Here is a 12690-nt window from a genome sequence, read left to right on the forward strand (position 1 = left end):
TACGTCACTGCTTTTTGCTAACGACTGAGTGGCCATTTCCATTTGAAAAGTAAAAGCAATTTATCAAACTGACAAAACTGTAAACATGAATAATGCTAAATGTAACACCGGTGGCCTTTTAATTGGAATTTATTAGATTTATGCAGTTTCTTAAAACATCTGAAATATAACATCACGTCATTGAGGTATCTTCCACTAACACTACATAATAACATATCAAAGAATGGGGAAATAGTCACTCACTGCGTATGATGATGGAGGATGTGTCACTGTGTGGAGATGGAGATTTTATGTCTCCAAATTTTACAGTGTAATAACATTTCACTTTAACCACAGCAGGTGAACTCTGATGGGACATCCTCAGCAGCTCAGTTCCTGTCAGTGTCTGTAGACAAGAGAAGACTCTGGCAGTTTCTCGCCCCACAGTGTAGAAAAAACACTGAGACTCAGGAACAGATGATGATGATGGAGCCTGACAGGTCAGTGTGACTGAGTCTGTCTCTGTGATCACCGGTGGATTCACTGTCAGTTTAGGTGGAATATCTGAAAGTTTAGAGGTAGACATAACTTATATAAATACTTAATAGTTGCATTTATATGATAATATTATCTGATAGAAAACAGTACAGCTGGACATGAAAGACAATAGATAACAGACTGACCTTGTCCTAGAATCTCGTGAAAGTAATCGGTTGGAAATATAAAGTGTTAACAAGGCAAATAGACGTGATTAATTATTCATTAATACCTGTGAGCAGATGTGAGTGAACTGCTATTGAAGCATTTTGTCCGTTCAATCCACACTGACCTAAAACTCCATTAAAAGGTTTTACATGAATCAACATTCAACTTACTGATTCATAATGATAATTACGTGTGTCATCTTAGGTGAGTGTGAGTTACACTCTAATAAAAATCATCACACATAATAAGGAGGAATCTGATAACATGAAAGCAATTTATCAAACTAACAAAAGTGTAAACATGTTAAATGTAACACCAGTGGTATTTTTACCTCCACCAAGGCCAAGGGCCGGAGGTTTCGTTTTCACCAGTGTTGGTTTGTTTGTCGGTTTGTCTGTCTGCATGTTAGCAGGATTACTCCAAAAGTTCGTAATGGATTTGAATGACATTTTTTGGAGGTGTGGGATGTAGCACAATGAACAATCTATTAGATTTTGGTGGCGATCCGGATCATGATACGGATTCATGAATATTTTAAAGGATTCCGATCAGCCTGAGCATTAACACCACAGGGTATAACACATGCACAGTGTAACTGATGACACGTTGGTGACGCGTGACCCCGCCTCCTTCCTTCTGAGAGCAGAGAGATACGTGTTTGAATCCGCCGATACGTTACGCAGAAACACACCGTCAGGCACCATGACGGAGGTCTGCACTCTCCGAGTGCCATTCTAGTAATTGGAATGGATTTATTCAGTCCCTTAAAAACATCTGAAATATAACATCACGTAATTGAGGTATCTTCCACTAACACTACATGATAACATATCAAAGAATGGGGAAAATAGTCACTCACTGTGTATGATGATGGAGGATGTGTCACTGTGTAGAGATGGAGGATATATGTCTCCAAGTTTTACAGTGTAATAACATTTCACTTTAACCTCAGCAGGTGAACTCTGATGGGACATCCTCAGCAGCTCAGTTCCTGTCAGTGTCTGCAGACAAGAGAAGACTTTGGCAGTTTCTCGCCCCACAGTGTAGAAATAACACTGATACACAGGAACAGATGATGGAGCCTGACAGGTCAGAGTGACTGAGTCTATCTCTTTGATCATCGGTGGATTCACTGTCAGTTTAGGTGGAAGATCTGAAAGTTTAGAGGTAGAGGTTATATAAATACTTAATAGTTGCATTTATTTGATAATATTATGTGATAGAAAACAGTACAGCTGAACATGAAAGACAACATATCACAGACTGACCTTTTCCTAGAATCTCGTGAAAGTAATCTGTTGGATATATAAAGTGTTAACAATATACAGTAAATAGACATGATAATAATTAATTAATACCTTCACAAAATGTAGAATATTAAGACAAAGATATGTTTTATTTGTCCCGATGGGGGAATCTAGACTCTGCACTGCAGTTCCACATTACATTCACAAATAAAAAGCACAGAGCAACAACACAGGCAATAAGAACACACATAACATGAAATCCATAATAAAGATAAAACATAAGTGTAGTTAACATGCTGATACATAATAGCTGACATTATATATTAATGTCATGTTTGCAACTATGAACCTGCATTAGCCTCTGATAGACTACATTAATAAAAAAAAATGTATCTTACACATGAGGATGACAAACAGCAGACGTCCAGCCATGATGAAGCTGAAGAAGACTGTCCAGATAGAAGATACTTGTGTGTTTGACTGTGTGAACTTTGATGTACTCAAGTGTCATTTTCATTTTGCAGAACTTGCTCTCAGGAAAACCACAGCTAGCACCAAAGCTGAATCTAACAAACAAACCGACCACAGAAACACCCACACTTTACATCTACTTGCTTTTTAGCACTTTATAAAAAACTTATATGAAATATATTTAGATCAAGTCTACCACAGTGTTGGCTAAATTAATAAAATTAAAGAGTTTGTTCGTCATTTGTTCACAAACTTCTCACACCTATACACACACTTAGCATGTTCATGGTCTGCTCTAAGCGAACATGCAGTTCTTCCATTTTTGTCCTGACCATTCACCACTGAAATCTACGTTTCACTTCATAGTTCTTTCTTTCTTTCTTCATTGTTTGCTCTAGTTGAAGTAAAGTCAATGCCAACATGTTTCCCATGGACTCTTTTACTTTACCTGTACGGCTTGGGGAAAATTAAAACTAAAAACTGATATTAATTGTCCACCTGTCATCTCAACGGGACCCTCAAGACGGTTAATCCATATACTAATATTTTACCCTGAATTAGCAGAGAGGGACCGTTTTAATTACAGTTTTCACATGTCACCGCTGCATTGTACCCTTTTACTTTAAGAGCTTTAAGGATGTGTGAGAAAAACCTTCAGCTGGGCCAGATGTCTTCAGGTTCCCTACCACGCTTTATAATTACTCTTGAAATAATAATTCAGACAAATCAAGTAGAGTTCAATGTAATAAAGATTTAATGTAAAATCAAGACAGAGTACAGGTAAATCAAGCTGGGCCATGCAGCAGACTGAACCCAGAGTAAAAAGACATACATTTATTCAATAGCTCCTTTTTCTGTAGGGCTTGTTGGGGAAAACAGACACCCCACCCCGCTATTGTTTCACCAGCCTTTTTCCTTTAACCATATATGCTGATGATTTTCAAAACATAACCGTATCTTATCTGGCACCGCTAAGTTTGTTTTCTTGGTCAATCCACCCATGCATTGTCCCATGGCTTCAGCCTATTAAAAACGGTACCTTGTCTACCAGCAGCCCCGTCTAATTGCTACATCTTCCCTTGTTAGCTGGGCGTACCTGGCCTCTCCAGCAACCTATCTCTGTGGGCCCGTTCTAATCATTTATCTCTGTAAGCTTGGCAAAACAAGAGTTTATCATAGCCACAGAAAGGATGCGTTTGCGTTTTTTACACCTCATCCTGTTGGCTGACCTTCACACACACACAGAGTAGTAGCACAGGCCATAGGTTTAACATTGTATATAGATATTATAGAATATAAGCAGTAAAAACAAAAAGTAAGTGGTAAATAATGCAATCATTTACTACTGGAACTACTTAATACATTGATTGATTATTGGTTATGCGTTATCTCAGAAAATATATCCCACAAGGAACATACCTGACAGCACACGGTCAATAATTACACCAAAATATTGAAGCTAAAATGTACACTGTATATAATTATTTTGGAGAAGTCTAATATGGAGGAGCTCCTAGTTTCTTTATCATGATTGTATAAATGTTTTTTTTTGCCTGAACATGAATATTCTTTAGTATTCCTTAGATATACATATTCCACATGTTATAGGCAGTTGACCCGAACTTATTCACCTGTTTCAACAGATTAGATTAAAGAAATTCCAGCCTCTTTAAAACAAATGGTAAAGTATTTTAGACCATCTCAAATCTGTCCGAGAAACACAATTGTATAACTTCAAAATGCTTTTCGAATGCTGCACACGTTATCTCTCTGGTCTGATGCAGCTGCTTCCTCTGAGGTGCTGCGGTCAACGTTTGTCACTCTAGTGGGGGAAATAAAACAACCAGACATGACTTGATGGCGCTTTTAAGTTCCTTAAGTCTTCCTGTATCCTGCAATTGTTAAAATATACCAGTTGCACAATTTATGTCCTGCCACACTGCCAACACATCAAGAATTGTAATGTAACAATGTGATATATATTTATGCTATTGTACAACCCATACAGTAGTAGTCATACATACTAAAAAGTAAATAAATACTAATAATTAAACCTCTTCCCCATAATGTGTATTAAACATACTGTAAAAAAAACATTCAAGCTGGTAGAAAGACAAAAACAGCTCACCTATTTTGCTGAATTCATAAGTGACGATACTGTAAGTTTCATCATAACCACTCGGCAGGTACTTTATCAGAAGGATAGAGGGAAGGTAAAGTGAGAGAAGCCTTATCCAGGACAGCGTGATCACTGAATGAATGGATACAGAAGTTTTGAATTACCTCTCCAATGTTGAGACTTTCCATATATCCACACACATCTAAAAACAGAAAAAAACACAATTTTATAAACTATACTCTAAAATGTAAAGTACATGAAACATATGCTTATAAATAATTGGTTATATTCCAGTGTTACATACATTTTGATTTACCGGTGGTGTTGGCTTTTGGGCTAAAAGGCAAAAGAGTAAAAAAGGTTTTCATAAAGAGCATGTCTTCATTACAGAGGAAAGCAGAAAACATATGTATGGCAAAAGAATGTAATTTGAAGAAGAATATAGCATTACTCTTTCCAAACATCTCTCTATGATGTGAATGATACAATCTGCTGGGATAACATGGACTGTACCATCGTATTTATTCAGGTGGAGCACTGAAGTTTGCATCAGTTGTGTCATGTCAACACCATTTGCTGCTGCAGCTCCCTCTCTTGGAGCATTTTGGATTTGTTGCCTTTGCAAGCATCTATTTTTCATGTACTGTACATTTACAGCCATCAGTTATGAGTCTTTTACACCAAATCTAACTGAATAACCAATAAATGGTCAAACACTTAATCCCTAAGTGTCTCTGGCATAACAGTCTCTGACTGCAGGTGAACAAGCTCTTTCCTGTCTAACATCACAATGCTCATCAACATGGCCCCTAATCTGCAACTGTTTGCAACAAGAGGACTACGGTTAGAATGAATGTCTGAAACTATGTCAACTGAGTGATGATGATGAAGAACATACATATTATTACTCTCCCAACTTTACCAGGAAATATTTGAGAAAAAAAATATTTCTTACCTGAGGCGAACACATTTTCCTAGGAAATGCAGAAAGAACAGAAAATGATAAACAACCAGTGATCATTTATGTTGGGAAACTTTAATAATCCCATAAAAGTTGTTATACTGGATATAGTAGCCACTCTTAATGCTTTACTTGACAAAACGAATACTACTATATTCCCTACAAGAGCAGCTGGGTTTCAGAATAAGAATAAAGCATGTGTGAAGTCCATTCATCTAAGTAGTTTTTTTGTGTTTGCATTTTTTCTTTTCACGGTCTGAATGCAAGACGTTGCCAACATTTGTATTGCCTGTAGACGTGATTATTGGACATTTGTTGGACACAACTTTCTTAAGGTTAATGCATTCTTACCGGTCCTTTTTGTGATTGAAAGAACTGCAGATCCCAGCAGGATGACGCCCACAGATACTCCACAACCAGTCACAACTATAATCAATTTCGATAGCTGTTTGTCTGAACAGAGACCATCAACGAGTGCCAGGTTGGTGGTGGTGGGACAAGAAGAAACACAAGCTCCTTAAAATCAAATGATTTTGATGATAATCCCTTGATAGCAGGAACATTTTCAGCAAATTTCATGGCACTCTGCCTGTTTATAAGTATCTTATTTGTGAGGGAGAAATTTTTATTAAAACTCAAAGCTAAAAATGAAAAGGCTTCGTCATCTGGAGATCATGCATGTGCCTGTCAAATTTAACAGGAATCAAAATAGTCATAATACTCAGAAACATGGACTGATTTGTGATTATTTAAAGTCACACTTTATCTGTAATTTTGTTACCTGCTTGTTTTATCGGTGTTACAGGAGTGGAAGCATGGGACTTGCTAACAGTCAGACCTGGTGAATAAAAAAAACGTTTTAAACTTTCAAAATAATGTGATTACGTGATAATGCTCTGGATTTCTATTTAAATGTATAACATGTCCTACCTGTGGTCGTAGTAGATGTCGGCTTAGTCTGCGTCATGCGTGACTCTTCTTCATCTACAACAAAAGAAGATGGATTTGTATCTGTCAGCTTCCTGTGTGGACAACTGTGTGGGACGGGGCATTTGTGCAAGGCGGGCAGCAACAGAAGAAAAACATAATTTGTGATTAACTAACGTCACATATGATACATCTATAATTTTGTTACCTGATGCTGGTTTCACAAGAGTTACAGAAGTGGGAGCACCAGGCTTTTCAGTAGTCAAATCTGGTGAATAAATACACAGAGAAATTTTAAAATCCTTTATAGAAGTGATATGTAATAATGTTCTGGATTACGATTTAGATATATAACATGTACCTGTGGTCATAGTAGATGCTGATTTTGTGGAGGCCATGCTTGATTCTCTTTCCACAACATCTACAGGGAACGGATTTGCGTCTGTCAATTTTATGTGGGTACAAATTAACATTTGTCCTATTTCTCTTATTTGTACAATGTCTTAAAGGTACAGAGTGTAGGATTTGGTGGCATCTAGTGGTGTGGCTGCAGATTGCAACCAACTGAATCCCCTTCCGCTTACTCCTCTCTTTCCAGGACTGCTGTAACTTGAGCAGTTGAGTGGAAAACCCTTGTAACGCCTTGTTCGCCTCGCTCAGAGGCCGTCCTCACCATAATAACACTACTTTAGGAGCAACGGAAGTCAGACGGCAGCTGGCGGTACCACGGTTTTACACCCTGAGGCTCACGTTACCGCAGTTTCACAAGTGTGTCGGAGAACTAAGGTGGCCTTCAGGTAACGTAACAGCGTGAAAGGCTCTCTCTAGAGCCAGTGTTTGGTTTGTCCGTTCTGGGCTACTGTAGAAACATGGCGGAGCAACATGAAGAGGACCTGCTCACTATGTAGATAAGAAGGGCTCATTCTAAGCTAACGCAAAACACAACGATTCTTAGTTTCAGATGATTATACACCAATGAAAACACAGCTATGAATATTATATTCCATTTCTGCTAATAGATCCCCCAAAATGTTACACACTGTTCCTTTAAGTACAACATTTACACACGTGAACATGTAGTGGCATGGCTCTAGGGATGGCGATGTCGATCGGTCACTCGGTCAACACTTATATCTAAACTTAGCACAGCTAACGTTGACTCAGCTGGTGCTAGCGTTCACATTAATCATAACCTTATTGATTAGCTTATATTGTAAAACTTAGCCAAAACATTTGACCTCAGTTTCAGCTACAGGAAACTGAGCAGCTCCAGACTATATTTCTGTCTGCTTTGGTTCAGGAGAAACACAGGTAATGCTGCCACTGATGTGTTGATTAGTTGTATATTTAAAGACGTCCGTGCTGTTATAGAGGGCATCAGCGCTGTAACCTACGTCACTGCTTTTTGCTAACGACTGAGTGGCCATTTCCATTTGAAAAGTAAAAGCAATTTATCAAACTGACAAAACTGTAAACATGAATAATGCTAAATGTAACACCGGTGACATTTTAATGGGAATTTATTAGATTAATGCAGTTCCTTAAAAACATCTGAATTATAACATCACGTAATTGAATTATCTTCCACTAACACTACATAATAACATATCAAAGAATGGGGAAAATAGTCACTCACTGTGTATGATGATGGAGGATACGTCATTGTGTGGAGATGGAGAATGTATGTCTCCATGTTTTACAGTGTAATAACATTTCACTTCAACCACAGCAGGTGAACTCTGATGGGACATCCTCAGCAGCTCAGTTCCTGTCAGTGTCTGCAGACAAGAGAAGACTCTGGCAGTTTCTCGCCCCACAGTGTAGAAATAACACAGAGACTCAGGAACAGATGATGATGATGGAGCCTGACAGGTCAGTGTGACTGAGTCTGTCTCTGTGATCACCGGTGGATTCACTGTCAGTTTAGGTGGAAGATCTGAAAGTTTAGAGGTAGACATAACTTATATAAATACTTAATAGTTGCATTTATATGATAATATTATTTGATAGAAAACAGCACAGCTGGACATGAAAGACAATAGATCACAGACTGACCTTGTACTAGAATCTCGTGAAAGTAATCGGTTGGAGATATAAAGTGTTAACAAGGCAAATTGACGTGATTAATTATTCATTAATACCTGTGACCAAGATGTGAGCGAACTGCTATTGAAGCATTTTGTCCGTTCAATCCACACTGACCCAAAACTCCATTAAAAGGTTTTACATGAATCAACATTCAACTTACTGATTCATAATGATAATTACGTGTGTCATCTTAGGTGAGTGTGAGTTACACTCTAATAAAAATCATCACACATAATAAGGAGGAATCTGATAACATGAAAGCAATTTATCAAACTAACAAAAGTGTAAACATGTTAAATGTAACACCAGTGGTATTTTTACCTCCACCAAGGCCAAGGGCCGGAGGTTTCGTTTTCACCGTTGTTGGTTTGTTTGTTGGTTTGTCTGTCTGTCTGTTAGAAGGATTACTCCAAAAGTTTATGATGGATCTGAATGACATCTTTTGGACGGGTGGGGTGTGGCACAATGAACAATCTATTAGATTTTGGTGGCGATCCGGATCATCATACGGATTCATGAATATTTTAAAGGATTCCGATCAGCCTGAGCATTAAGACCACAGAGTATAACACATGCACAGTGTAACTGATGACGCGTTGATGACGCGTGACCCCGCCTCCTTCCTTCTGAGAGCAGAGAGATACGTGTGTGAATCTGCCAATACGTTACACAGAAACACACCGTCAGGCACCATGACGGAGGTCTGCACTCTCCGTGTGCCATTCTAGTAATTGGAATGGATTTATTCAGTCCCTTAAAAACATCTGATATCTAACATCACATCATTGAGGTATCTTCCACTAATACTACATAATAACATATCAAAGAATGGGGAAAATAGTCACTCACTGCGTATGGTGATGGAGGATGTGTCACTGTGTGGAGATGGAGAATTTATGTCTCCAAATTTTACAGTGTAATAACATTTCACTTCAACCACAGCTGGTGAACTCTGATGGGACATCCTCAGCAGCTCAGTTCCTGTCAGTGTCTGCAGGCAAGAGCCTTTGGCAGTGTCTCGCCCCACAGTGTAGAAATAACACAGAGACTCAGGAACAGATGATGGAGCCTGACAGTTCAGAGTGACTGAGTCTGTCTCTTTGATCATCGGTGGATTCACTGTCAGTTTAGGTGTAAGATCTGAAAGTTTAGAGGTAGACATATGTTATATAAATACTTAATAGTTGCATTTATATGATAATATTATCTGATAGAAAACAGTACAGCTGGACATGAAAGGCAATAGATCACAGACTGACCTTTTCCTCGAATCTCGTGAAAGTAATCTGTTGGAAATATAAAGTGTTAACAATATACAGTAAATAGACATGATAATAATTAATTAATACCTTCACAAAATGTAGAATATTAAGACAAAGATGTGTTTTATTTGTCCCGATGAGGAAATTAGACTCTGCACTGCAGTTCCACGATACGTTCGCAAATAAACAGCACAGAGCAACAAATCAGGCAATAAGAACACACATAACATGAAATCCATAATAAAGATAAAACAGTCTTTTTGTAGTTAACATGCTGATACATAATGGCTGACATTATATATTAATGTCATGTTTGCAACTGTGAACCTGCATTAGTTTGTGATAGACTACATTAATAATAATAAAAATAGGTCTATAGGTTTATCTTACACATGAGGATGACTAACAGCAGGCGTCCAGCCATGATGCTAGCTTTGATGTACTCAAGTGTCATTTTGCAGAACTTGCTCTCAGGAAAACCACAGCTAGCACCAAAGCTGAATATAACAAACAAACCAACCACAGAAACACCCACACTATACATCTACTTGCTTTTTAACACTTTATAAAAAACTTAGAACATGTAATATATTTAGATCAAGTCTAGCACAGTGTTGGCTAAATGAATACAATGAAAGAGTTTATTAATCATTTGAAATCTACATTTCATTTCATATTTCTTTCATCATTTTTTGCTCTAGTTGAAGTAAAGTCAATGCCAACATGTTTCCCGTGGACTCTTTTACTTTACATGTACTGCCGGGGGGAAATTAAAATTAAAAACTGATATTAATTGTCCACCTGTCAACTCACCGGGACCCTCAAGACAGTTAATGGGCTAAAACATGTCACAAATGTACAGAAGCAGTAAGTTGTAAATGCATATACATTTATTTATAATGCATAGTCACAAAAGTCTCCGACAAGATATATCCAGTTACAAAAAATACAGAAAACACATTAGAAAACAGAACAAAATGACAAACAGGAGTAAACTAAACGTTTGTTCTAGTTATATACAACTGGGGGGTCTGAAGAGATCAGACTGTATAGAAGTCTGTGAGAAAATGAGCCTACTTCTCTCTTGATTAATTACCTCAGTAAACATTGTAAAGATGAGTTCATGGTTTTAATTGCTAGCTTTTATCAATGCAATAATAATAATTCTTACTATTATTTGAATTTCAAATCAGCAATCATTCCAATAGATTCAATATTTCTGTTTTCCATTAGAAGCATTTTTTTGTCAGTTTACTTTAACAACATTCAACAACATTGTGTCTGTGTGCTTGTATCTGCACGTCAGGTCTTTTCCTTTTCAAAAAGGTGTCCATTTTTTGTGAGTTAGCACTAGCTAGCTAGATGCTAGCAACTCAGCTGGCTAGTTAAATTTCAGGAGCAGCTTGGTGGCAGGTGCAGACCGTTACAGGTCAACACTGACAGCTTATGACGTGATGAAGGATGTTTTAGAAAGATGGGCATGGCAAATCAGATTTTGATATATTATGTATTATTATAAATTGTATTTTATAATAATAAGAACATTTTATTTTAAAAAATATGTATATATATTTTAGCATTTTCCCTCATCTTCCCTCCAATTTGCTAAGGACCCCCTGACGTCCCCCAACTTTGAAAATCACTCCTATAGATTATACCAGTCAACTTCAAACACAAGGTTTACATTTCTAACAGTTCTTCAGGCCGTCTGCTTTCTCTTTCAATATAAAACAGTTTGTGTTTCAGTGAAACTGCACTGTGTTGTACTCCATACCCATCAGGGCTGATGCAGCAGGCTCCGTGGAGATGGTGGTGTACAAATGGTATGTGTCCAACTGGGAAAAGAAAAAACAACTGTTGCATATATTAATATAAATGGAAAATATATTTAATATAGTCGCTCATGTCAGACTTACAATCTCATTTTGAGACTCCGGTCGCCTGTTCACTTCCTCAGGACCTACTCGAGAGAAAGACACAAAGTCTGTATATCAAATAATACATTTCTCTGAATTAAGACATAAGTCTTCAGTCCAGCTGATTGGATTCAAGAATTTGATGGTCACAAGCAGCATTACACTTTCAAGTTCACAAAATAAGCTGCTGAGGGAACAATTCTGTACCATTTCTTCTCATACAATATTTTGTTCCCGTGTGAAAAAGAGTTAGACCTGAGCAAAGGAGGTTATTTTTGTCTCAGTACAGTGGTGGTTTCTTCGACGCGTGGTTTACGCTCATCTCTAGTTTGAGATGCAGCTCTTGCATGTTTGTTCAAGCTGATGATTTCCACAATAGTTATTTTAGTAGATGTTAGCTACGTGAAGTCTGTTCAACTGAACAAATGTGAAAATGCATTAAATATTTCCTGTTTTTAAGACAAGCTAGAATGTGTGTAAAGGACAAATGTGACTGTTCGTCAAACTGAACACTGAAGCTTACGGCTGGCGGTCAGCACTTCTCACTGATATTCAGAGAACAGTATGTGTGAACACCCACGTAAAAAAATAGATTCTGAGTTCATTAGACAAACAAATCAACATAGTTCTCACCAGTTCTTCTTTTGTTCCAGAGAAATGCAGAAACCAGCAAGATGCACAGACCCACAGTTACTCCGCAACCAGCCACAACTGCTACAAACTTCCATATCCATGTTTCTGTTTTGCATCAATAGAGGCCATAAAGGTGTCAGTCTTGCTTCTCATAACATTAACAAACAGGAAGACATGAGGATAACGAGTCTTTCAACCACCAATAACAGTGCACACCAAATATATAAAATGGAAAGCACAGTATTGCTTTGTTACTGAGATAAAGTTACTGAGTAATTTAGACATAATTTAATCACTGAATTCAAGTGCTAAAGAATTACATATACTCACCTGAAGCTGTTTTCAGAGGGGTTGCAGGGTTAGAGCTATCTTTAGTTCCAGG

At 37.6% G+C, this 12690-nt stretch overlaps 1 protein-coding gene and 2 long non-coding RNA genes across 3 annotated transcripts in view; all 3 read right to left on the reverse strand.

Moving 5' to 3' along the window:
* The window catches only part of LOC119494335 (flocculation protein FLO11-like), a 75149-nt gene that overhangs the window by 20865 nt on the left and 41594 nt on the right, over positions 1-12690 (reverse strand). The window lies entirely within an intron of this gene.
* LOC119494396 lies at positions 4148-6023 on the reverse strand. Its single transcript, XR_005208188.1, has 6 exons — positions 5834-6023; positions 5477-5495; positions 4826-4857; positions 4686-4723; positions 4531-4591; positions 4148-4224 (listed from the first exon to the last, which is right to left on the reverse strand). It is a non-coding gene; the product is annotated as an uncharacterized LOC119494396 (long non-coding RNA).
* Positions 6268-6851, reverse strand: LOC119494421. Its single transcript, XR_005208211.1, has 4 exons — positions 6771-6851; positions 6618-6677; positions 6413-6466; positions 6268-6320 (listed from the first exon to the last, which is right to left on the reverse strand). It is a non-coding gene; the product is annotated as an uncharacterized LOC119494421 (long non-coding RNA).

The sequence above is a fragment of the Sebastes umbrosus genome, chromosome 1 (genome assembly GCF_015220745.1).
Source record: "Sebastes umbrosus isolate fSebUmb1 chromosome 1, fSebUmb1.pri, whole genome shotgun sequence".
Classification (NCBI taxonomy): Eukaryota; Metazoa; Chordata; class Actinopteri; order Perciformes; family Sebastidae; genus Sebastes; species Sebastes umbrosus.